We start from the raw sequence: 25,057 nt of genomic DNA, 5'->3' as shown, positions 1-25,057 counted from the left end.
TCCAGGTTTAGAGAAAATTCATCGATAAGAGGAATTCACACCTGCAATTAATATTTAGTGTCCTAACCTATACATATGTTTATCTAAAACGCATAGTATATGATCCATTATTTTTTTTATTTCATACATGATTTCAGGGAAAAGGTCGGGTTTCTGAAATCTTTATCCATATTATGTTACAAGGATAGTTTAATTAGAGAGCAAAATAAATATCTCGCTTAGCAACAATGTTTTCCTTCAGCGACGTGAAAACAACAAACAACCAAAATTCCCAGAGTTGGCGCAGCGTTCAATGTCAGGTTCTCACGGAAATCTCAAGTGACTAAATTTACTCAATTATTTTCTGTTCCTTAAACCGTATGTTCGTTCACTGGAAACTACAATTACCCAAATGAGAAAATGAAATATCTCGCATCGATAGGGGAGTGTTTAAAACATGTAGTTATTACGGGTTTATTAGATATTGAAGGAAATACAAACGTGTGTAGCATAGTCGTATGTTTCGTCATCACGTCACATGTTGACCAACCTTCCCGAGTCACACCACACGTCAATTCGTTTTATCGATTTTCTTAAGCTGATGCCTTATGAATTGCTTTTTGTATGGGAAGAATAAATATTATCATACAAATACACTGTTTATAACGATCAAACGCACCGAGGGATGAATCCAAAGGTGAAAACGAGAACGCTTTTGTGTAAACATTTCTTCCGGTGTTGGCCAGCCCGTGGAGTCACTTCTAACTATGGCTACAAGAGGATAAGACATACGGACACAACGCTCTACGAGTCTTCGTACTTTTTCCAAACACTTGTTTAATTTTTCTTGAAGAGGTTCTCTCAGCGATGCAGATGAAGTAAACAGACGTAAGTAAACCCTCCATCATCCTAACTTGTTGAATCGTTGCCTTTAGACGTGTGCGTCTGTCGAAGTATGATGCAATACAGCAATCGAAGGATTTCGTCATTGTTCCTTGGTCGAATTTGTGTGAGCAGCTCTCAGTCAGGAGGTGGACATGGCAAGAAGAGTGTCAAATACTGTGTGTAGGTTTTTCTGTCCGTGTAGAAATAACGCGAAGCCGAGGTTGACATCAAGAGAACCGAATCCTTGAAAGAGTTCAAATCTTACGGTAGGTGTGTTTACAAATTTTTATCGCCAAACACTGCACATTGGGTGATGATCACGCCTTCGCCCAAATAAGTGGCTTGGTCATTTAAAATACAGTACTTTGTCAGTTTAAGGAGTTTTACTGCATCATTGCAAATATTTATTAATTACCACTTCTGTGAGAGGAAATTCCAAATGTCGACTCAACCATACTGAAGCTGATGCAATTTCAGTGTACGTGACGCAATCTCATTTGACTGCATTACCAAGGGAATCCAGTTAAATATTTATCTCAAATGTTATTTGGCTAAGTAGGAATCGGATTTAGGTAACCTGTATTAATATGAGTAAAGTGAGAAGTCTCTTAAGGTCAGGGGTTTTGGGTTAGGCTGACAGTCAGCCTGAGGCCTACTTTTCCACTAGGAAAAAAGGAACCCACAGTTACGGAAACCACAGTTGTAATAGCTTTTTTATCTAAGGTCTGCAGCATTTATTAGATGATGCTATATTACTGCAAGCTTCATTTTAGGCCAGTTGAGATAATGTGAAACCAACACTTGTTTCAGGGAATTCCATTTGGATGACGTAATCTACTTCCTTTCGAAAAAAATGTCGTTTTAGTTGCTTAAAAATAATAATGGTAATCTGTAAAATTTAAATGTTACTTGCGTTATGGTGCTGCAATGGTGCTGATAGGGCCCCACGTGATGTACTGTCATAAATGGTGTTATTGTAGGGAAGAGTCAGTGGGCGTTTCGTATCGTTCCGAAGCTGGGATTAAGGTATTCGGTCTCGGTGCTTTTGATTCGGTACCTTCGTCATTTTGTATACTGAAACAGGAATCAGTGGCTAGGGAGACACTGAAATAGGAATAAGTGGCAAGGGGTACTGGCTCTGGACATGGTATGTATTGCTTTTTGATTTTACATGTCACCATAGGAATTATCATAGGAATACCAGGTTAGGTTGGAATAATTAATGAAAAGTTGATTTCAAATTTATTTATATTTAGTGCTTGCCCGTTTTTTTAGTGTCTACTCTTTTGTGAGAGTAGAGTGTAGGCTATTTGTGGCTTAGAGATAGCGACTGTTCCGCCATATTACTGGGGTCTGTGCACTTTTTTCAGCTCCCGCCCTTGACCTAGGCAAATGAAAACAACTACTTGAATGACATTTGCGTGAGGCCAGAGATTAGTGCTCGTCCTGACCTTTTTTTTTTTTTTTTTTGCTTTAGTTAACATTGTTCACAAGTCAAAACAGATGACAACATTTTGACAGGTGGGCCGTGAGATCTGACGTCAACAGCAACAGAGATGCATGAATTGTAAAAAGGGCTGGTGAAAGTTTAGACGTGTGGAAAGGGCCACTGAACCTAAATTTTTTCTGTAAAATTTACAAAGTAGATATTGTTTGCCATTGACTCACGAGAAGGATAGCATTCAGACAAACATGGCTTAGTGCAGTCTCCTGCGCCGCTGGTAACTTGAGAGAACTTGTATTGCACTGCTGTGATGCAACCATCGCTTTTATGGGTTTTCACATAGACGTACTGAAGGGCTACATGGTTTTAGATCATAATTATTTCGTACCGTATAGCTTATGCTAAAATGTATAGTGAGAATGCTAATTAACTTTTTTTTTTTAACTGCAGTAGGGTGTGTTTGTTTAGATGAGAAACATAATTCTGGGTCCCTGTTGTTGATGTCTGTATTACATGCCAGCTCCTGAAATCATTGCTCTATATGCGAAGGTCCATGTTGTTTGTATTGCAATACGTGCTAGGTTTGGGGTATAAAATTCAAGAAAACTTGATTAATTTACTGCTCTCCTTCCAACTTTGTAATGCTATATTACTTCTCACATCGGTCAGTTTGAAAGCATTGCCATACTTGGCTTCTGAGACGTTGTAATTTTATCGTGGTTGACAGTCTGTTTCTATGGCTCTGTTAGCTGTGAGATCACAGTGTTGAAAGGGGGGGATAGGTTGTCTCCTTGAGCAACTGGTCAGGTTGCCCCCTGTGTAAGAGAAAGGCCTACGTGATTCACGAAACGTACCGGTTTGAAGCTGTTCCACTTCATGATTTGATAAGTGTCCGGAAAATAAGAGAGAATTGCACTCAAATGCTCTGATAGCCAGAGGACGTGCTGTAATTTGCTTTTATTGTGAAGAATTTTTAATATTAAGATACAGGAAGACAGTTGTTACTTGTTTTGTGAAGAATTGCTAATATTAAAATAAAGGAAGCCAGCTGTTTTCATGGTAGTGGCATTGTTTACTTATATAAAAAATTGCACACCTGGCTCATATTTGCATATTGTTATTCTTGCTTAGTATATAATTTATATTGTTTATAGTATCATCGGCCTAAGTCCATTTAAATGAAAAAAACTCAAATGCACGAAGAGCCTCCATTTGTTGCAAATGGAAACCAGTTTGTATTTTACATGTGAAATTCGGTTTTGTAAAGGTGAAAATCGGTTTTGTAAAGAGATAACTTTTATCAAGTTTTCTGGCAAGGGCAATTGTTTCCAAGGAAAAAAATTGTCACTAGATGTCCATGATCCAGGGATTTTTGTCAGGTTTTAGGAATAACCAGGAGGAATTCCTTTGGCGAAGGAATTACTTGTAAATCACATTATTTGGTAAATTAAATGCATTTTGTTACTATAAACAGTTCAGTTAAGTAAAATAATGCGCATGTGAATTACAATGGAAGCTAGAAATTTAGTTTAAATGATTCTTTATTAAGCACGAATTCATTGAATTGTTCCACGAATGGTTTGAATAAGGAAGAATGAACGAACAACTTTTCAGCAAGAGGCTCGCTTTACAAGGAACCTTGTGAGATGTCCGTATCGTGTTGAAGTTTTCTCCTCCGAGCCCAGCCTACTTGGCAGAGCAGTCTACCTGACTGTTCTCATAGACCTTTCCCGTCTGAACGAGGAAGGCTTTGTTGTCGAATTCGACCAGGCGGATCGCTGTAGTAGTTGTGTGAATAGCCCGAAGAAGAATCATGCAGTTTCCTTACCGTTACGTCTAACGTTTCACAAATAGACGATTTCGGTTGAAAATCCTTTGTTAAGACAGTCCGTCCCTAAGGAATGTAAATAGGCGTAAGGGGTCACCTGCCACAAAGATATAGAGGAGGGGCGGGTGGGTTGAGAGGTGGTCTTCTGGGGTCTACGGGTACGCGTTGAGGTTTTCGGGGGTAGGGGGTCCGAATCCCAAGTTCATTGTGTACGCGCCGCCCTTGGTGTGACTGCCGAGTCCTGGGCTACTCCATTCACCCTGTGTTTATGGGGATTGGACTTATTATAGCACTTGTCAAGAAGAAACAATTTGTGCAAAAAACTTAAAAAGCACAGCACAATAGGCAACTCTGACGCGGTATGCGTATAAGGGAAAAGCCCTCTTGAATGAGTATCGTTGGCTGTGGTAATATATATAACTTTTCCACCCTATTGATTACTAGACAAACGTCATTCTTCATGGCCGATATGGTACTCGGTTAGTATTAAAAAAATATAAGTGCTTATAGATAACTATATAGGGGAATTACAATATATTAAGTAAAAATTACTCGTTAAAGTATTGCGCTGCAAGATTTGTCTTAAATATTACAAAGGATGCAACTCATATATTCTGTACATTAAGAAACTAATTTGAATTACTGCTATAAAAAATATACTTTTTAATCAGGTTTCTGTCAAGGAACATAATTGCTACGGAGTAGCATCTGGTATAATTCACAGTAATTAGAGTGCAGTTTGTTACATTATATCATGTTGAGACAAATTTCAAATAATTACTTCATTGAATAAATTACATTTGGGTAAGGTTAACACATCAAATTTTACACAAATATTTAGAAATACAACAGTTTTAATGATGCTAACAGGTAGCTGCAGAATAAGATGTACTGCAATTTAGTTTATGCACACTAGGTTCCAGAAAATGGACAAGAATTTAGGTGGTATTGTCTTTCTTAGTGTGTCTCATGTTTTTTCCTCCAATCGGTACAGCTCGTGACGTTTCTACCGTCAGCGGAAATATTGTCTTCCGGGTTTTTGCTATTCAGGTAAACGTCATTTTGTGCCAAGAAGACTTTTTCCACAATTCAGTCTTCATTCATGCGTCACAACTTACCTGGCAACTGAAATTGCTTTGGAGTGGTTACGTAACCATCCTGCAATTTTTTTTTTTAAACAAAATGCCAGGTATCCGGCGCTCACAATTGCCGGGTTTGTTGTGCAGAGGTTCCACCGGGAATATTGTCAATTCCTTGTCATTTTTGCACTATAGCCACATTGATTTTTCGTTTGTCACTGTATTATTTTCCCAAGAGAGGTTTGTATTTCTTATGTTAGTTCATTGCTTATCTATCGTAGCCTTCTGTTTAGTATCCTTAACCCACGGTCTATGTGGACCGTGGGATCATAGGAATCGATAGGTTACCATGTGGGAAATTAGTTACTCTACCAAAGACACTCCGTGTGGTGACCAAGTTGGAAGTTCTGGTATTGGCGTTCCCAGTTTGCTGTGGACTAAGGTCATCCCACAGTTGAGTCGGGGTTAATGGTAGTTCAAAGGGGGAGGGGAAGTTGAAGACTATCGACATGGGTTGTTGGATGGAAGGAGGAGGGAGAACCGCTGTTGCCGTTTGCAGCAGACCGGAATGGTGTTGTCGGGTGAATGGTGGTGGGGCCGGGGGAGACGGAAGATTTCAAGGTCATACAGAGGACTCCATCTCCCCCTTTCCCCCAGCCCCTTCATTCCTTTCGTAACAGCAGCGGAACCGGGAGGAGACAGAAGAGTAGGTATAATGTGCAGGATGTGTGGATGCAAGCCAAGAGGGGGAGGATGAGGATGCTCCAGGTTCACAAAACTGAGCTTTGCTTCCAGGGGCTAGGGTAGATTCAGGCAGTTTTGTGTTTTTTAACCCATTCTTTGTTACTGGCCTGACCTCTTTGAGAGAGTGAAGTGTTGCATAGCAATCAAAGATGGGTTGTAGTTTGACCAGTATCGTGAGCCCTTAATAAAAGGATGGCTACAATTTCTGAATTCGAATGAATTTTCTTAGTCTTATTTTGACTGGCTACATACGCAAGCTCATTTTTTCACGTCTGGCAGTAGAATGAAGTTTTCTAGATTCTTGCAGCTATCAGTGGACTATTTTTTAAGTATTTATAAACGTCACAAGTCTCCGTTAGATGCTTCAATGGGCAAAAGATGTTAACGCATTGTCGGTGTAGCAACCAGTGACTGTAAACTCTCATTTAATTGCTACTAATAACTTCAGTGTTACCTGTAGAAGTTATATGCAGTATATCATACCCACCAGTTGTGAAAGCAAGGGTTAGTACTAACCTTCCATGTATAATAAAGTTAAAAATAGCCTTTTTATGTTGGAACCGAACAGACATAGCAAGTCTTTCTGTGTCATATGAAATAACATCGTATAACGTTTGTTATTTAACAGCGGTTGGTAATAGTTAAAATTGGGACGTGTGTGGCGTCAGGACTTAAACGAGTAGGCGCAAGTTCTAAAGAATTACCGCATGCTTGGCTACACCTTGTCGTTGCCTCAAAGGGGGGGGGGGGGTTTCTTATAACGTTCATGTGTAATTTCTCTCCCAGCGGACATTTCTTAGTCGTCCTTCCTGCCGGTCCCTCACATCCATTTTTTCAAAAAGTACTTACACATTTCTTTATTGACTTCATCTTGACGACGAAGACGTATCGTAAGTGTAACTTGGTCTCGAGTTGTAGCCAAATCTTTCGATATTTTCTTGGATTTTTTTTTCTGGATTTATAACTTTGCCTACGTCATATTTTCTGTCACCAGCTGTAATGGAAGGTGATGGTTATGTTTTCGACAGATTTTTCATTCTCTGTTCCTTTGTTGTACTTTTTTCCACTTCGTGTCTCTCCCAGATTTTAGCTTTATCAGGTCTTTCGCGCGCGCGCGCGTGTGTGCGTGTGTGTGTGTGTGTGCCCGCAGTACTTGATGGAGTGCCGGCGACTTGCTTGAAGTTTAGTAAACACTCTGTGATCAGGTATTGCCTGCTCTTGTGAGTGCGTTCTTGGAAGTTAGTTACCTGTTTGGTATTCAGTGAGGGCGATGGCCCTCCCTTATTCATGAAGATGGGTATCTCGTCGTACGTATGTTACACACACACACACACACACACACACACACACACACACACTGCCGAAAACATGCGTCTTCCATGCCAAACGACGTTAGAATGAAAGTTGTTATTGTTTTACGTAAACTCGGTTGTATTGTGCACTGATGGTTTAGTGAACATTTGACGATCTGTTTTTAAACAACGCCATTAGGACGAATGCAAAATTTCACTCGGGATCCTTAACACAAAACGTCATTACGCCTACAGAGGGTTCATTTTTAAGGATTTTTCAAAGTAACCAGCAGATTTAAGACTGTTGTCATTTAATAATGATTTATTGAATATTGCTCATATGGAATAACTCTCTCTCTCTCTCTCTCTCTCTCTCTCTCTCTCTCTCTCTCTCTCTCTCTCTCTCATTATTTATATATATAAATGAGAGAGAGAGAGAGAGAGATTATTCAAGGTGAGCAATATTCAATAAATCATTATTAAATGGCAGCAGTCTTAAATCTAAGTTACTTTGAAAAAACAACAAAACATGGGCAAGCTGAAAAAGGAAACCCTTAAAAATATATTTAATGAACCCTCTGTACGCGTAATGACGTTTTTATGTTAAGAATCCCGAGTGAAATTTTGCATTCGTCCTAATGAGCACATAAATGCCCATGTGCATAACATTATGGGTGACGAATGTTTTACGTTGTATGTTTAGTAACCACACCGTCAACTTGAAATTGAGAGTGATCATGACTTCACCAACAATCTTATGATGGTTTAGGGAGACCACCCTCGTCATCAGAATGCGAGAGGCATTACCCTTACATCTTCCCCAAGGCCATTGAAGGCTAGAGTCACCGGATTAATTCCGATTTTGAAGATGGCAATCATTACCATTCTCTATACCTTTGTCGCTACTCTGTTGAGGCCAAGCTGCGTGTGGTTGATGTTTTGGTTGTCAGCTCTTGTAATTTTTTGTCTGCGTCTTGTCACGTCCGTTGTCGCTCACTTGGAGAAAATGAGACTTGCTCCACTTGGAGAAAATGAGACTTGCTCTCCTCTTTGCTGTGTTTTTGTCGCATTGTGTATGTCGATGAGTCTACGCTCAGCTTGAGAAAGTGATGATCGTTGCCGGAAGTCTTGACTGTTAGAACAAGGGTTAGGAATTTCCAGTCGAGTCTTGGATAGATCGCTCCACATCGATTTTAAGAGCTGTTATTCGCCTGTAAGGTAAGTCATGCTGTAGTATAAGCATAATGCCGGGTCTTTCAATACCGCCCACTCTTTTGATGTACCGCCGTATCCCTTGCGTCTTTGGCGGGAATTCTGCAATATTGACGAGACGCTGTTGCTTTGCAAAAGGTGTTCACAGTCATATTGAGACCCGTCATTTTCATTCACCCTGAGCCGAATATGACGTGTTTCATATAGCTCACTGCTTGGCGTGGGAGGAGTCGGTTGAAGCAACAGCAGTAGCGCCGTGCTTGGATGAGGTGGCTTTGTGCGTAGCACAGTTGTAACATTGTTGTGGAAGGGCGTGAACAGGAGAGAGAGAGAGAGAGAGAGAGAGAGACCAAGCAGATAGGCGGCAAGCAAAATCTCTTTAGCACTCTGGCAACGATGCGCTTCCATGGTAAATTGTCCCCCTTCCCCCCTTAACATACCATGACAAGGGGAACCCCTGGTGATAACTTGAAGCTTTCATGCAAAAATATGCTTGGTTGGCGTTGGAATCGATATTGGTATCACAAGCACTGTTCGTACATCTGTAATCTTTGTATTACACACATGCATATATATGTTTTAATTATTTATAAAAGAATTAAAGCAAGTTTTTTATTCAAGCTGCCACGAAGGAGATTTTGTGCGGCGTTGCCACATGTACAGTACTCTGCCAAGTAGTGTAAAACCATAAGTTTGTGAACGGAAATCATTGATAAAATGAATTATGGATATTCGTCGGATAATGCATCCGTGGAGTCTGGTACCTTGAGTGAGATGTCCAGTACGTACGTGGCATTTCGCCTTGGCTAAATAGACACTGTACGTAAGGGGAGCTGTATTACGTAAGAAACTGTCGGCCGTTGCCCAGCAGAAACGCCACGCCTCTCTCAACAGTGCAGCAAATGCAACATCTGTGTTTAGTTACCGTTTCCAGCAATGGCCGCCAACATTTAAAAGGCGTGTTTTAAGTAATGTGACTTATTTTCGTTGTTTATTGAATTTGGATGCAGTCACGATCTCATCTCCCAGACTTCTTGCGTCATCGATTTTCAGTTCTCTTGTGGTTACGCAACACCGCCTGATTCTCGTGTGGCGCGATTGGCTACAGCTTTACTTCGACTTCTGGCTATTTTTTGTGTGTGGTCTGTCTTTATATTAATATGGTAGAACAAAGTAATATCTCTTTATTGTTAATGTGAGAATAAATTTTGTTTTAGTAATATTAAGAGGGTTACCAGCCTACGACTGCGAGCCTATTTTCACTCCACTGTTTTTTCGGAAGTGCTTGCGTAATTTTATACACCACAAGAAAATGTAACTTGGGATCAAAGCCAAATGTTTGAAAGATGAATATAAATAAAATTTTGACAGCGCTGCTGTCATTTATGATTTGCTACGCACATTACAACTGGTGTTCAGCCGTAATTTTAAACAGTATTAGTAATTGTCTCGCATGGATAGAGCCGATTTGAAAGCTTAAATCTCAAATTCCGTAAATAAAAAAGAAAAGGTTAGAAATAAATACACACCGCCTGCTGGGCGTCTTTTGTCCCTAGCAACTGTCATTTTAGTTTAGCAACAGTTATCTTGACTTCGGGGATTTTGGCAATGCCAGAAAGCGTGAGGTAAGCCAAGAGAAGCAACAACGATGTGGTGATGATGATGGGATGTTGGACCATCATGATTGATCTCTGCATTGTCCCAAGACGTTGCTACGCACGGTCTTTACTGGAAAACCATTGATGCTGGTTGTTTTCCTCTCTCTCTCTCTCTCTCTCTCTCTCTCTCTCTCTCTCTCTCTCTCTCTCTCTGGAGATTTGTTTAAATGACGCTGCGTGTATTAAGGAGGTTTGCTTAGCACCTAATGCAGATAATACTTTTTTTAACGGTATTTTGTTTAGTAAAAGCGAGTGAATAGAAATGACATTGTCATCTTGGTCTTTCATATGAGCGCAAGAAGGAATTCAGACTACAACAAAGCTTTTGACTTGGCAGGACCAACGCGACTGTGCGGTATAAATTTAGCTTCTCGTACGACTGAATGCTTGTTGCTGGCTTGCGTTGTACGCTTACGCCGTATAGTAGTAATACATTCCGGGTGCACCTCTCCCTCCCCCCCTCCTTCCGGCATTGAGCTGTGATGGTATTTAATGGTTTGGCGGGTGCGTCTAAGCTTCTCTCGTTTGAAGTCCCCTCTTGGACGCCTGTGCAGGGCAAAAGATGGCTATGGCATGCGACTAGCAAATGCCACTTGATGCGGACTGCCAAGGCTGAAAGAAATAACTTATTTTATTTCACTCTCCGTCACTTCGTTTCTTCGGTGGCCAAAGGAAGTGCGTGCTTTTGGGGAGCAGTGAGTCTGAAGATTTCTTTGTGTGACTTGAGGCTTTGTTTTTGTTTACAAGACCACTTCCTGGTTTTTTGCTTGAACGTTTAAGACTTCTGTTGCAATAATCAGATTTGTCTTGGTATTTTTTGAGCTAAATCTCTCTCTCTCTCTCTCTCTCTCTCTCTCTCTTATAACTTTTTGTCTCTTTTAATATATACTTATGTACACTTTATTGTATACAAAATCTCTCTCTCTCTCTCTCTCTCTCTCTCTCTCTCTCTCTCTCTTATAACTTTTTGTCTACAGTTCTTTTAATATATACTTATGTACACTTTTATTGTATACTTTTTGTTTCAGTCTTATTGATAATCGAACGTTAATAACTTGTGTTGTGTTGACTTGAATTTTGCAAGGAAAGGGAAGTGGACATAAGATTTTTAACCGTATTTTTATCTTAATATTTTATTACATGTGTTTTGTTGTCCCTTTTTATACTGGATGCCGATCACGAGAAGGAAATATCTGTATTAATATAATCCGGCCATGTGCTGCTGGAGCTATAGATGAATTAGTTAAATACTACCATCCTAGTTCGTTGTCGTGTATCTTGAAAGAGCTTTCTAATGTTCTATAATAGTCGGTTAATCTGCCAATGATTTTTGCACTTTCCATCTAAATAAGCATCAGACAGCACTCAGTGCACATGCGAGTCGCCACGTCATGGACAATGTTAAATATTGACCGAGCCTTCTTTTATCACAAATTTCCCCCAGTTGGTTTAAGTTTTCACCAAGAAATGTCTAGCATATTAATGCGCCACCCTTCTGGAGTTTGGACATGTCGCTGTATTCCTTTTTACGCCCCGCTACAAAAGCCGGCTCATTTCAAAGCTTTAAAGCTCTCGCTGGCGTTGGGTGGTGCTCTTGTTTGTGTACGGCCATGGTATAACATCTTTTTTATTATTTTAAAGACAAAAGAGGTTTTTGTGTTCTTATTGTTCAGAAGACAGGGGAGGAGAAGTGACGATTCCTACGAGCAAGTATTCCTTGCCTGTGAGAAGGGAGGAATCCTTGAGACGCGCCGTTGGAGGTAGGGTTAGTGAGTAGGTGTCAAGTGGGCGGAAGAGGAGCTAGGGAGTGGAGAGGAAGCGGTCTATGGGTGATTAGGTGGGCTGGCGGGATGTTGGGGGGAGGGGGGGATGAGGGTGATGGAAGAGGAGAGGCTAACTCAAGGTAAAGCCACGGTGAAGGAGGAAGAAGAAACAACACGTTGTCTTCGTTGTTAAGCGGATTTGTTTTTAAGTTGTCTTTTAAGATATGACAGCCTGAGTTGTAGTTATATTCACAATATTTCAGGGCATACGCCACTTTCATCTTTAAATGGATCTTTTATAGAAAGGTGTAAGTTCGGATATATAACGTAAGTCAGACTTGGGACGAATTTCAATACTAAACCTTGTACGCAATTTAGGGCCAAAGAAGCATATGACGTTTGGGGAGAAGGCCATAGATAACGTTTATGGTCTATATTTACGGAGGCAACGCCATAGGGACGTCGAAATGCCTGTTTAGATGGAAGTGTGTTCTGAATGATTGAGTGGTACCACACCACAACAAAGGACCAGCCAGCCATTCCAAGTACCATGCCTGCTTAAGAAGTAATTTTGATTTAATCTTCATTTTATTAATGAATATGCATTTTCAAGTGTTAATTGATAAGCATTTTTACACCGTATGAATGGAGAAAGTGATAAAAATTTGTAAAATTGAATAAAAACTTCAGGGAAAAACTCCAGTAAATAAGTAATTGTTAGACATTTTTGTGATTTACAAATGGAGAAGGGGATACAAGTCCATTGACTTTAAGAAAGCTTCATCAGAGTATAATACGTAGTGTTCAGTGGCCCATTTGCCAAAAAAGTAAAACAATGACGAGAAGTTACGTAAGGTGAAAAACGGAAATCATCAAATGGCCAGCGTGGCGTGTCTGTAACACGTAGCCCTTGCCGTGGAAAATCTGCATGGACGGTGACTCCGACCCCGCCTGTTTTTGCTTGGGGTTGAAACGCACTGCGTAGCAAACCTGCCTGAGCAGTTTGCATGGAGTCTCCGCTTTAAAACTCTCTCTCTCTCTCTCTCTCTGAAAGCTGCCATATGGTGATCGCTCCTTGTGGTACGGAAATGGTTCTTTTTGTGCTTGGCGGCTTCGGTCTAATTTGTTACAAAACATACGCCACGACTTTACAGCAGTGGCAGCCCCCACCCCACCCATCCCAACAATCCCTCGTGTGGCGAGGCCAAGTTCCTTTAAAGATACAAGGTTGTAGAGACTTGTTGCTAGCTACTACTACTGTAGGTCCGAAGCTCCACCGTCATACTATTCTTATGTCACGTACTACTATAAACCACCATGAAGCTTTTTGAAATTTGTTTATTTCCAGCTAATCACCAATTTTCTGTTTCATGTTCTACGTCGTGAGGTTTTTTCGTTTTCACGTGTGTTGTTTTAGTCTGGAAGTTCGAATAATTAGCAGCATTTTTTGTTACCACATGAATGACATGATACTGAAGGACAGTAATCGTATTATGATAAGATATTTATGGGGATATGTGTAAGCGTTTTGCTAACTTACTACTGTATAGTGCCGGTTATGCTGTGGCATTTTTTTTTTTTCACGCAGTATTATGATTGCTACGTTTTTAATGAAATGACTTTTTAAAGCAGGTGGTTTCAATTATTTTTTCCCATTTCTACGAAATATGTCATATCCCACAATCTTGTCAAGGTTTCGTTGTGGTAAGTTTTGTTTATTTAAATTTTTTTAATTTTATTTTTTTCTCTGGTGCTCAACGTATGGTTCCTTAGAGAAGCAGTGTAACGGTTGGAATGTAGTTAACGGATTTTGCATCGTGTTTATTTTCACAAGAAAGCATTTTTTGTACACGAGTCTCTCTCTCTCGGGTTGTGAGAAGTCAATTTAAAATTATTTTTGCATCTAAAGCGTGATTTAAGAAATGTGGCATACGAAATTTTACTTGAATATTTGTTGATGACCACGCCTGGATATTTAATTTGTGGCTTTTGAGAAGCAGTACATAATTGTACATGTTTAATGTATATAGCGACAATAGCAATGTCAGGCTACAGCAGGATTTCCTCCAACTTTGACAAAATGACTAGGGTATTCCATTCATTTCCGGAAGATGACCCAGATATGTTTTAAGGCCAGAGACGAATATATTTTACTCCCCACAACCAGGCCTCTGTACCTCCTTCAGTGAACCATGTTATGATCCTTTTAAACTCTCTTCGTGATCTGGAGTGTGTTCCGTGGAGCCTTAGGCCAGTCCAGTTTGAACTTGGAAGTAGCTTTCCGTCAGCTGTTTACGACAAGTCATTGTGTTACTGTTTTCCTTTTTTCTGTTTATTGTGATCTCGATAGTGTGTTAGTATTATATATTCCAAAGAAACTTGTACTGACGAATGCATTGGACAGTAACTGAAGTACAGTACAGTAGAGTACTGTAGGGTAATTCTAATCTTTCGATAAGACAACGAAACTTTCCAAGGTGTGTAATTGACGGGTACACCACCCCGCAATCAGTTCATTGGGTATCTGAAAAGATAAGATATTTGGGACCATAGCAACTAGCATCTGTAGGGTACTTGAACACTTGTGACTCACGTGTGGTGCAGCTGAATTATCACGAAGTGATCCAAGAACAAAAGTAAGAAATGCCGTTAAAAGATGCTTATGACAGGACCAACTAATTGACACTCTCTCTCTCTCTCTCTCTCTCTCTCTCTCTCTCTCTCTCTCTCTCTCGCTGCAGTGTGGTTTGCCTGCCACTGTTATTTTTATGGCTTTCCCGCTCTCGTAAGAAGCGACTCGGCTGACTGCAGAGTTTAACCCAAATTTTTTCCTTTTTCATTTTTCTGCAGTTTCGTGGTCCAGGGTGAGATTATGTTAGAAGTATCTTTTTCATTAAATCTTGTGAAGTAAAGAACTATTTTGACAAGTTGTCATTTCATTAATTATGTCTTTTTAAAGCAACTGGGGTTCTTGTATCCATGTGTTGGCAGCGTAATCTTATTTAAAACTAGACTGGAAAAAAAAGTAAATCTCCTGAACAGCGCCTTAATGGCGACGTACCCATTCTTAGAATAGTCAACCCCCTTGTAAGGCACGGAAAAAGCATGGCTGAGATGACAACTTTGGTGCTGTGCCCGGGGGACGACGGTTGCCTGATTGGTGGATGCCCACACGTGGCTTTTCGTTGCGTAAGCTCTCTACCTACACCAGGAGGGTTGGGCTGATATCCCTATGAGAGAGAGATCGGGTCTGAACTATGTGATGATAAGGTTAAGTTGACGTTATGAGACTTTCCGCGTGCAACCTTCAGGTGTTCATCATTGCATGGGTGCCGGAAATTATGGTAAATTTTGTGAAATGTTATTTCTCAATTCTCGCATGGGATATGTCTAGTAAAGCAAAGCTTCTTTAGTTCTATAATGGTTCAGGGTTATTTAAGGCGTATTGGTAGTGTCACGAGTGGAGCTTCCTTTGTTGTCATTCTTAAGAGCTTGGTCTTCATTTAAGGGTTAGCGTCAGTAACAATTGTAAGAAGTTAATCTTATTAAATTTCATTGTCCCTTAATACGTCATTTTTGGTGTAAGCACTCATAGTACTTTATTTTACCTTTGCCTGTATCAACCATATGAGCAAAACACGATCGTGAACAAATTAATTGATTAAAAACATATTTGTGGTATAACAAGACGCCGAAGCACCTTGAATTAAGGGAATTTTTTTTACCAGAATTGTCTTACGCGCACGCATACCCATAAAAAATAAAATCAGTATTTAAACTAGATGAGAGGCGTTTGTAGTGGACGCGAGTTAATGCCGTCCAATGATTCCTATCTGGTAGAAATGAATGATAATTAAAAATAAGCTAGAAATGAATGATATTTAGAAATAAGCAAGTCATTAACATCAGAAAGTTAATGGGAATGTAATTTATATTCATAGGTCGGTTGCCTGCCGCTGGGTTTAAACTGTTGATTGTAATTAATTCAGTCGATTTTATCTTTTACGTTTTAGTACATTGTGCCTGGTGTTCGTGATTATCTTTTTTATTCATTTATCAGCAGTCTTCATGGCGACCCTTATTCGAATCTCTTATTTGTTGAACTCAGCTGAGAGAGAGAGAGAGAGAGAGAGAGAGAGAGAGAGAGAGAGAGAGAGAGAGAGAGAGAGAGAGAGAGTAGACGCAAGCATTTCCGTCAAAATGTATAGCAACGAAATGGGAAGGCCTCGACGAAAAGATCCGTACTCCCCCCACTTGCAATCGTTTGCAATTATTGTAGTGTACAGTCATGCTCAAATCTGAAGCCACATGATTCTTTTTGTATTGTCCAACATCTCAGACTCAGTGTAACGTTGCCAAGAAGTGTTAAACTTTTTTTTTTATTTCCTTATGGGTATATGAATATGACCTCTTTTATGCACTGATATAATTCGTAATCTGTGTGACATGAATTAATTTTTATTTGAATTGTTTTAGCTCAAAGCACGGAGTGATAAGGTTTGCAGTCTAGTCAATGCCAGTGCACTTAACTTGCTACTTGAAGTGGTCTTCGTAACTACCTCTGCAACATATAAAAGTAGACCCTAATAAGTTTTATGGTCATAACAAAGTTTCCAAAATAGGAATAGGAATTACAAAAAGTTTTCTATGAATTTTGAAGTTTTAGGCTATGTTCAGTCGGCCTGTATGTTGCGAAATTATTTATTGCCCTAACGAAAATGATCTAAGATTTCTCAGATATAATCTCGTTTAATAGGAGAATTTACAATTAGAGATGATTCATATTCGAGATAGCTATTAATCTGAATATTTATAACTAATAATAAGGCAAAGGGTTATATACTTTTTTTTTTTTTACTGACGATGAATACTATTTTCTTGAATGTCCTGCTTGCTTTTGGCGTATAATTGATTCATTCATAAGCTAACTTGAAGTGCAAGAATGCATAGATAACCCCATATTGTTAATATAGAAATGTCATTACTAAGTGTAATGTATTTTTAGCAAGTAAAGAAAACTAACACTCTTAGGCCTAGGAACAAAATCTTAATATTAACAAAAGTGTAACTGCATACGCGGATGTTTGCTAATAAACCATTATTTTTGAAGTGTTAAGAAATATAACACAAACATTAGTTTTTATGACAGTCCAAATATTCCTGTAATAAATATAGAATAAATATTTTCAAGATGATTTCAGTCCTTAGTCATTGTAGGCCCATGTTCGTGGTGCTTTATGTTGCCACTCGACTGGTTGCGTCACACAGGCCCTGCCCACCCGTTGATATCAGTGGATGCGTTCTAGTTACAGTAATGCTTTCGTATTTATTTATTTTCCTTTTGTCTTTTCAGTGTTAAGGAGTAACACTTATGAAATAGGATAATTTAAAATGTTATGGTTGTAAAGCAAGCAATATCAGTGTTGAGAAAAATTTTTGATCATTTGTATATTTTAACATCTGAACCTACCGAAGGTTTGATGAATTTTTTTGCCGAACGCATCGGCACTGGGTGAACGAATGTTTATGAAACGTACTTTGGTCTTATTTTATCAAATAAATGTGTTTTTGCATTTAAATAAGATAAATATGGAAAATGTTACTTGCCAGTTAGTAAATTTTGAACGAAATCCTACGCAGACATGTAGTATCACTTCTGAGTATGGCTGTATCATAGCTATGTAAAATATAAAAATTCACCAGCCCTCCATTGTTGTGACTTAATGTACCATCTATGTCAACATTGGAATGAACGATGAACCATTAGGGTTGGTATTGCGTAAAATGCGAGGTACGGCATGAAAGGATCTGTGATCGTCCTTGGAAGTAGGGAGGAAGTGGGTACAGTGGTAGGGGAAGGCACCCATCTCCACCACCCACAAACCTCCCCTACACCTTGTTACTTTTTTGACACGTGTGGCTCACTGTTGCTGGGCGTTCTGGCTGCGCTGTTTGAGATTTGGCAACGTCAGCTGACGCTTATTACAGCACCTCGGTTTTTAAGGCAGACAATAATTTTAGTCTTGTCACTTCTTCGCGACCTTCGGACTTTTTCTGCTGTCACTTTTTTTATATATATAATTAGGGAGCTTGGCTTGTGTATTATTAACTTCGACATGGACGCAGTAGTAAACTAAAAATTTCTGTAAGATATCTTTGAGTGACTAAGCTGTTATTACCAAATTTCTGCCCCCAAAAGGGTCCTTTTTGTTCTACTAGAAAGATACAAAGAATTAAAAGTCTGTGCAACGCTTATCAACTGCTGTATCAAGGACGAACTTGATAACCCGACCCCGGTTTCATGCAGTAGCGCAAGAATTGCAACCAGCTTCATTAAGGCCTAATTATCAGCTCGACATAAAGAACAGTTCTGTGAAACAGTATGTTAGTTTATTCTTTAACGAATATGTGTGAAATGAATATTTATGAGGATATAGAATAAACGAGCTATTTAGGTGAGTTACGTATACGGAACTTTAAAAATGAGTTTGGGTTGAGATCCACTGGGACTGTTCACCGCCATCACGCTTTGGTGGTGGTTGTCAAGTTGCAGTGGCACTAGCACTTTCGTCCTTCGTTATACGTCGATCCGCCTGTTCTTACGTCACACCATTATCTCCTCAGTTCCTCGCGCTTATGCAGCGCCATTGTTCTTTAGCTTGCACTGAGCCCTGAGTGAGCTTCCTTGGTTTAAGGTCATTCCTTGAGTATTGTGGTCACTTCGTGCAGTCTTGATCAAACTTGATTACTTAGTAGTAGTAGTAGTAGTAGTAGTAGTAGTAGTAGTAGTGGGGATTGCTTTGTTTTGACTTGTATATAGTATGTATTAAGATAATGAGTAGTATTATACGACTTTTCCCAAACCAAACCCATTAAACATTTAGACTGAAGTTGCATACTTTCTTTAAATCTTCAGCTGAAAACCCTTTACATCAACAGACTTACTCAAGTGGGCTCCAAAGGGAAATCAGCAGAGAGAGAGAGAGAGAGAGAGAGAGAGAGAGAGAGAGAGAGAGAGAGAGAGAGAGAGATTATAAGAAAGTTGGTAAATAAATTAATTGGGGGTAATAGAAAATAAAACCGATGCACCTTAAATTCAGGAGACGTCATTAGAGAGCAGGACTGAAATGCTCCTTGCTCAAATATTTGGAGATCATTAGATTCCACAACAGCACTAGGCATACTATTCCATATTTTAGTGCTAGACAAGCTAAAACTCCTAGAAAATTTTTGGAGTATTGAACCTGATGGTAGAAAAAGACCCATTGTTTGCGGCAACAACCTGCCTAGTGGTGCGACCACGCGAGCAAAAACACTTAGGTCAGGTCGAATAGTGCAGAGGGTGTTAGTCGCTGTAGTACAATTTATGGGACGAATGTAATGGGACTCACTGTACGTCAGTGTCAGAAATTATTACAATGGGGGGAAAATAAACTGGACTGATAACATAATTCTAATCAAGAGTTTGAGATGGGATTTAGCACCGGAAGACCACACTGGAGAACAGTACTCAAAAAAAAAAAAAAAAAAAAAAAAAAGGCGAGTAAAACATTTTGATCTAGTAGCAACTTTATGAAACATTCCGCAAGATACCTACTTTTTGAGAAACAGAGGAAGCAAGATTATGCATATAACTCAAATGTCAATTTCTTATCAGAAGTTAACCTAAGATCTTGAGTCAGTGATATTTAAAACCGTACCTTTTACATGTGAATCAGGATGCAAAGGCCAAAGTGTTCTGGATTGACTAAACATCATATTTTGAGTTTTAGAAGCGTTAAGCTTCATGTCCCAAAGACTACTTTATTCATGAAGCATGCGACATCTCTATTAAAGGATTACTGTATGTAAACATGTTTGGTACTGTACAGTCAACTGAAGTCCCTAAATCTGTAGCAGTGGATGATTCCTAAATCATTTTGACTACGTGGAATTTTAACAAATATTTGGTATTTTGTGTGTTTCGAGAACTGTTAATGTCGTAGAAGATTAAATTTGATCAAGTTTTGTGTGTAAATGTGCGTGAGAAACGCGGCCTGAGACAGGTATGTTACGTAACTTCATTGTGACCAGACGAATTCTAGAGCCACCGCCCGTAGTAGGGAGAATGGGGTCGGGAAGTACAGCGGAGAGAGAGAGAGAGAGAGAGAGAGAGAGAGAGAGAGAGAGAGAGAGAGAGAGAGAGAGAGAGAGAGAGAGAGAGCTGAGCTGTTCTGTTCTGTTCTGTTGTTTCTTGATCGGCTAAAGAATTTATTATTACAGACTCTTCAGTGAGTAATGAAGAACCTCTTGAGAATGAAAGGTAACGAGTGCCTTCAAAATGTTTCTTTTTAACCTTAAGAATATTAAACACTCAAAGGAGGGTGCTTAAGCGTGAAGTTATACGAGGAACCTCTTTGGAATTCAGAGGTCAGGTGGTGACCTTGGGTTGGAATCGGTTGGGTCGGCAGTTGATCTTAGACGTACAGAAGGGAGAAAAACCAACCAAACCAGCAAATAGTAGCTACAAACCAGCTGTTGTAAGATTAGAGCAATGTGAATATAAAACTGTGATTTAGTCTATTTTCGGTTGTGATTTATTTTGTATTTTTTGAACTTACGTTTCCTTATGGAGATGAGAATTTGTAGGATTTTGAATAGCAGAAACCGCCCAAGACGTCAGCCAAATGCCCTCGTGTACGTCTATAATTGAGAGGACAAGAAGGTAATTGGCTTTTAGCGTCAGAGGAAGCTCGGGAGAAACCTAAATAGTTGGAGAGACTACAGTAAAGAAGGGAAAACGGTCGCCCAACTCTACTGAATACGCATAGCATACTGTTGAACATGACTAAATGAATTCTGACTGACTACACTGACATGCCACTTCACGGTTCCTCCGAGGAGAGCCTTGAAAAACTTACGGAGAAGATTGTCAATTGGTGGAAAAAAATAACTTTTCGAAAGGTATTGAAATATTGATTGATTGATGCATGTCAACTGGCATGACTGGAATTGAAGTGAATTGAAAGAAACTTTTTATCTTCAATGAGAAAATATACAATATTTTACATTTTTAATAGTATTACAATCAAAATTTAATCAAAGTTAACTTTACCAAAAACAAATATAATTTTATCGTACCATTCGAGTTGACAAATATTTTATGTACATTTTACAAATAATCTATGTATTTCAATGTTAATTTTTTCTGTAGTTACCCACAAGATTTTACCAGCACATATCTATTTTTTCTTATCCTTGATTTTATAAACCATCTAATACTATCGTTTTCTTTTATTCCTGCTTTGTGGGCTAACCAAATCCCAACAACATAGTAGCAAATCAAAATCACAGCAGTGTTCCTCTCCTTTTTTGATTGTGCTTCAAAATCCAATTTTAACATTTTCAAAACTTTTTGTCTTGATGTGACACAATTCATTTAATAAATCACAAAACCAACTAAGCAGTTTCTTGTTAACTTACAGAAATAAATTAATTGTAAATTAAATACATCACATTTTCTGGCTCTTTGCAGTTTTCACAGTTTACTATGAAAACTATGATATTTTCATCGTAAACAATCTGTCTTTTGTGGCCAGAATTTCATGAATATATATGTACAGAATTTCTCTGTCATATCTGTTAATCAATGTACTGTTAACATTTCCCCAAATAGTTTTCCATTCAAATAAAGGGTATTTCTCTTCAATTTTTGGGTTAAACTTCTCATCTCTCGATAAAAATCCATAAATACTCTTAGAGTCCACATTTGGGTAGTTTTCCATCTTTATTACCTTCCGCAAGGTTATGTCATCTTAGCAGGGGGAGTATACAATAGCTATATGTCATATTTTGTTCAACCTTCAAAAGATACGATGTCTTCTTCTTACAGTAATACACAGTAAGTTCATAACCAATTATTCTTTTTATGAAGGACTTATAAAATGTGTTGAAAATATTGGATCGGCTTTCGTTGTTACATTGATGATTCCAATGCCTCCCTTCTCTCTATTTTAAATACATAGTCTGCCTGTTTAATGGGTCAAGTACTCAAGATTTTAGGCTGCTTGTGAAAGTCAGGAAACCATGGTTATCTCCTTAGTTTGTCTATTATTTTTCTGTACGTGTGTGTTATTGTGTCTGTCACGCTTTCCTTTCATCGCAACCCCTCTTCTGCAGCTGGAAGAATGGATTCCAGTCAAACTTGCTACAGAGGTAGACCATCATACATGCATATAGTATGTGAGTAAGGGGAGGTGGCCAGTCTTTGCATCCGTTTAGTGTATCTGTTACTTTTTTGTCATCACGACCCGTAATTTGGTGATTGGATTCAGGCAAACTTAATTATAAGCTTGTATTTGTCATATTTCATCAGTGAGATCGGAATGGTTTATGAGACTACTTGGTTGTAGCTTTCATATTTCATCAGTAAGGTTGGAGTGCTTGATGAGACTAGATAGTGGTGGTGGTTCGTTTTGTTAGACTTATACGCATAGAATGATTGCTTTTTCAACGTTACAGCCCTCACAGACCAACAAGGACAGAAATAAAAAACTTATGGAGCGCTTACTTCAGAACCCAGGGCACGTAGAAAAAAAAGGGGGGCGGGGATGTTCGAGATAGATATAGGGGAAGGGGGTATTCTTAGCGTTGCCCTACATTTTTGCCTTGGCACTTTGGTAGTCCCTAACTGTAGTCCTTGATCGCAAAAAAAAAAATATCTTTAGAGATGTACACGTGATTTGTTTCGGCATAACAAAAAAGATATCTACCACTTACAATGTTTGCCAAGCCGTATACGTTAATAGCCTGACTATATTTTAGTAGCTGTGTGCAGTGTAATTTTCTCTTATTCATGATATATTTTTAGAAGTTTTATTTAATTATAATTGTTGTTTTTTATTAATCATATTTTTCTAAGTTTTATTTAATTATATATATTTTTTTTAAGGTTTACGTGGCCAGCCCACATCAAAGTATTTTATCCTATAGACTGCAAGAACGATCTCTTTCCCTCTCTTTCTCAGTAATAAAAAAAAAAACGGGTGTCAAGAAAAATTTGTTCAGTGAAATAAATCAGATGATTGCGAACACATTATCTCAGATGAGATTCAACCCAACAGGATCTAACGGTATTGTGGAACCATCCATCCCATCGTCAGCCAGTTAAGTTAATTTTAAAGACAGAAGTCAAGGTCAGTGATTTGGAATTAAAAATCAGATTGACATCTGCCGTAGCCACAGACTAAAAAAATAAGGAAAAGAAACAATCAATGAGCTTATCTAACTTGTCCCTCAAGAGAAGTCAAGTGTTCTACTGTAGTTAATTCCTTCTATGATACACTTTTAGCAGGGAATTTCTGTTCTGTGTGACTACACTTTTGACAATAGCACCACTCTGACGTTGGTTTCTTACATTATAGGCCTAACCGCTCCCCTCCCCCGAAAACACAAACACACACACCCGCTTTATCTTATCATGCTTCTTTTGAATCAAGTCTCCACTCGGTTACGTTGGGATTACGTTTCGATGTCATTCGTAGTATTCACAGCTGTTGGTTTATGAAATACCCTTAAAATCTTGTTCTCAGTATTGTAGACATTTTGCAGATATTCATTTCTAGTTATCAGGTGACTTGAAGATCTTCCTTTGACTTGATATATTACATATAATTTTGGGAGGAAGCCGCCTTACATCTTTTATAGTAAATTTGACAACGTTACTAATGCTACGCCAAGCATCGTCTCGCTCCCTTCAGTTTCAAAATTCGCAACTGTTATCTCTGTAAATCTGCTGCCAGCAACTTGCTAGTCAGGAGTTTTCTGAGCACTTCTTGACCACATGAGCATACCAAGATTTCGATGCGTCATTTGAATACTTCTATTGTCTTACCGAGGACCTCATCTGTGACTTATCAGTTATCTTACCGGATGACCTCATCTGTGACTTAACCAACTTTGCAGAAATATGATTTTACTATCTGCTCTAGTGGCATCCACAGTTTATCTATGGTTGCCACTCATTTTCACTTTTCACTCCATCTAGACCGGCACGTTTCTTGTGTACCCATTTGGTAGGCGCATGAGGGCACACCACTCGGTCCACCCAGACGACTGCTCCAAAAAGCCATTCGAAAACAGGCTTTAATGGAGACAGTGGGAATTCAGAAGGAACGTGCTCAGGACGGAAAGTCGAGAGAGAACTCATTGCACGCCGAACTGAGCCATTGTAAAATATAACTGATCCAATGGCCGAAATTATCCTCTAATGAAGCGTGCAGTTTTCCTCGGTCATCCCGTCGTCTTTAAAGTACCCTTTGACATTGCCGTTCCCCGTAATAATTGTGGACCGGAAACCATTGTTAACAAGTACCAGAGAGAGATTGGTATGGTAGCACTCTTCGTACCCTGAGTGAGTTCGGATCCATTTGTGTACCGTGCCTCTTTGCAAAGGGTACTCGTGAATAGGATGTGTCCCTTGGCAACAGACAGCAGTTAGTCGTTACAGAGAGAAAACACACTATGATTCATCGATACAGGTGTTCTACCGGTAACTTTAGGAGCACCTGTGATGCTGAATGGAAACATCTGTGAAAGTGGAGAGGTTTGATAGGGGAGGAGCCAGTTTGCTTTCAATGCGGAAGTTCCAGGCAAAATCCAGCCCATTTATTTTTAATGGCTGCTGTGATTGATACCTTCTTTGGGTTACAAGTGTATGATTTACTGACAACATGGTACGCTTAATGCCAGGTTACATAGTTCAGTGATACTGATAAGTGTGTACTACTTAATTAGTCCGTTGATATGGCAAAAACTTTAATATTTGATTGATAGTACTAAAAATACCGCATGTTTTTCATTATTGTATTATATGCTGATTCATAAAAAAATGAGGTGCCATTTTTTTTTCTCTCTCTCTCTCTCATACTGTTGAAGTGATGATATGATAATAATAGTAATTGTCTTCGTTTTTTGTTGATAATTCTCCTGTTGTAGGGCTCTTGCAGCGTGAGGAGATTTCAGATATATTGCTTCAACTCCGATTTCCTTGATAAAGGTGAAAAAATAGGAGTTCTGTTTGACGTTTAGTTATATCGTTAAGTTTGCCAAGGTTAAATCACCAGTTTTTTTTCTTTTGAGTGTTCTCGGAAAATAAGAGCATCTGTTCGGACAGGACCATCCAAAAATAAAAAA

The 25,057-nt window shown here is 39.0% G+C and overlaps 1 protein-coding gene across 5 annotated transcripts in view; it reads left to right on the top strand.

Moving 5' to 3' along the window:
- The first annotated feature begins 272 nt into the window (after nt 1–272).
- LOC136833384 (CCAAT/enhancer-binding protein gamma-like) overlaps nt 273–25,057 on the top strand; it is a 35,016-nt gene continuing 10,231 nt past the window's right edge. Inside the window, exon 1 of one of the 5 annotated variants that reach the window (XM_067095444.1) lies at nt 273–867. The gene's annotated coding sequence lies outside the window, so the exon portion shown is untranslated. Of the gene's footprint in view, nt 868–906; nt 1,131–1,771; nt 2,012–5,814; nt 5,922–8,216; nt 8,470–25,057 lie in introns of those variants that run through there. The other 4 variants (XM_067095445.1, XM_067095446.1, XM_067095451.1 and 1 more) reach the window with 4 other exon arrangements.

Source organism: Macrobrachium rosenbergii, chromosome 51 (assembly GCF_040412425.1).
Source record: "Macrobrachium rosenbergii isolate ZJJX-2024 chromosome 51, ASM4041242v1, whole genome shotgun sequence".
NCBI lineage: Eukaryota > Metazoa > Arthropoda > Malacostraca > Decapoda > Palaemonidae > Macrobrachium > Macrobrachium rosenbergii.
The sequence above is the reverse complement of the archived record's forward strand: the minus strand, read 5'-3'. Positions and strand labels throughout refer to the sequence as shown.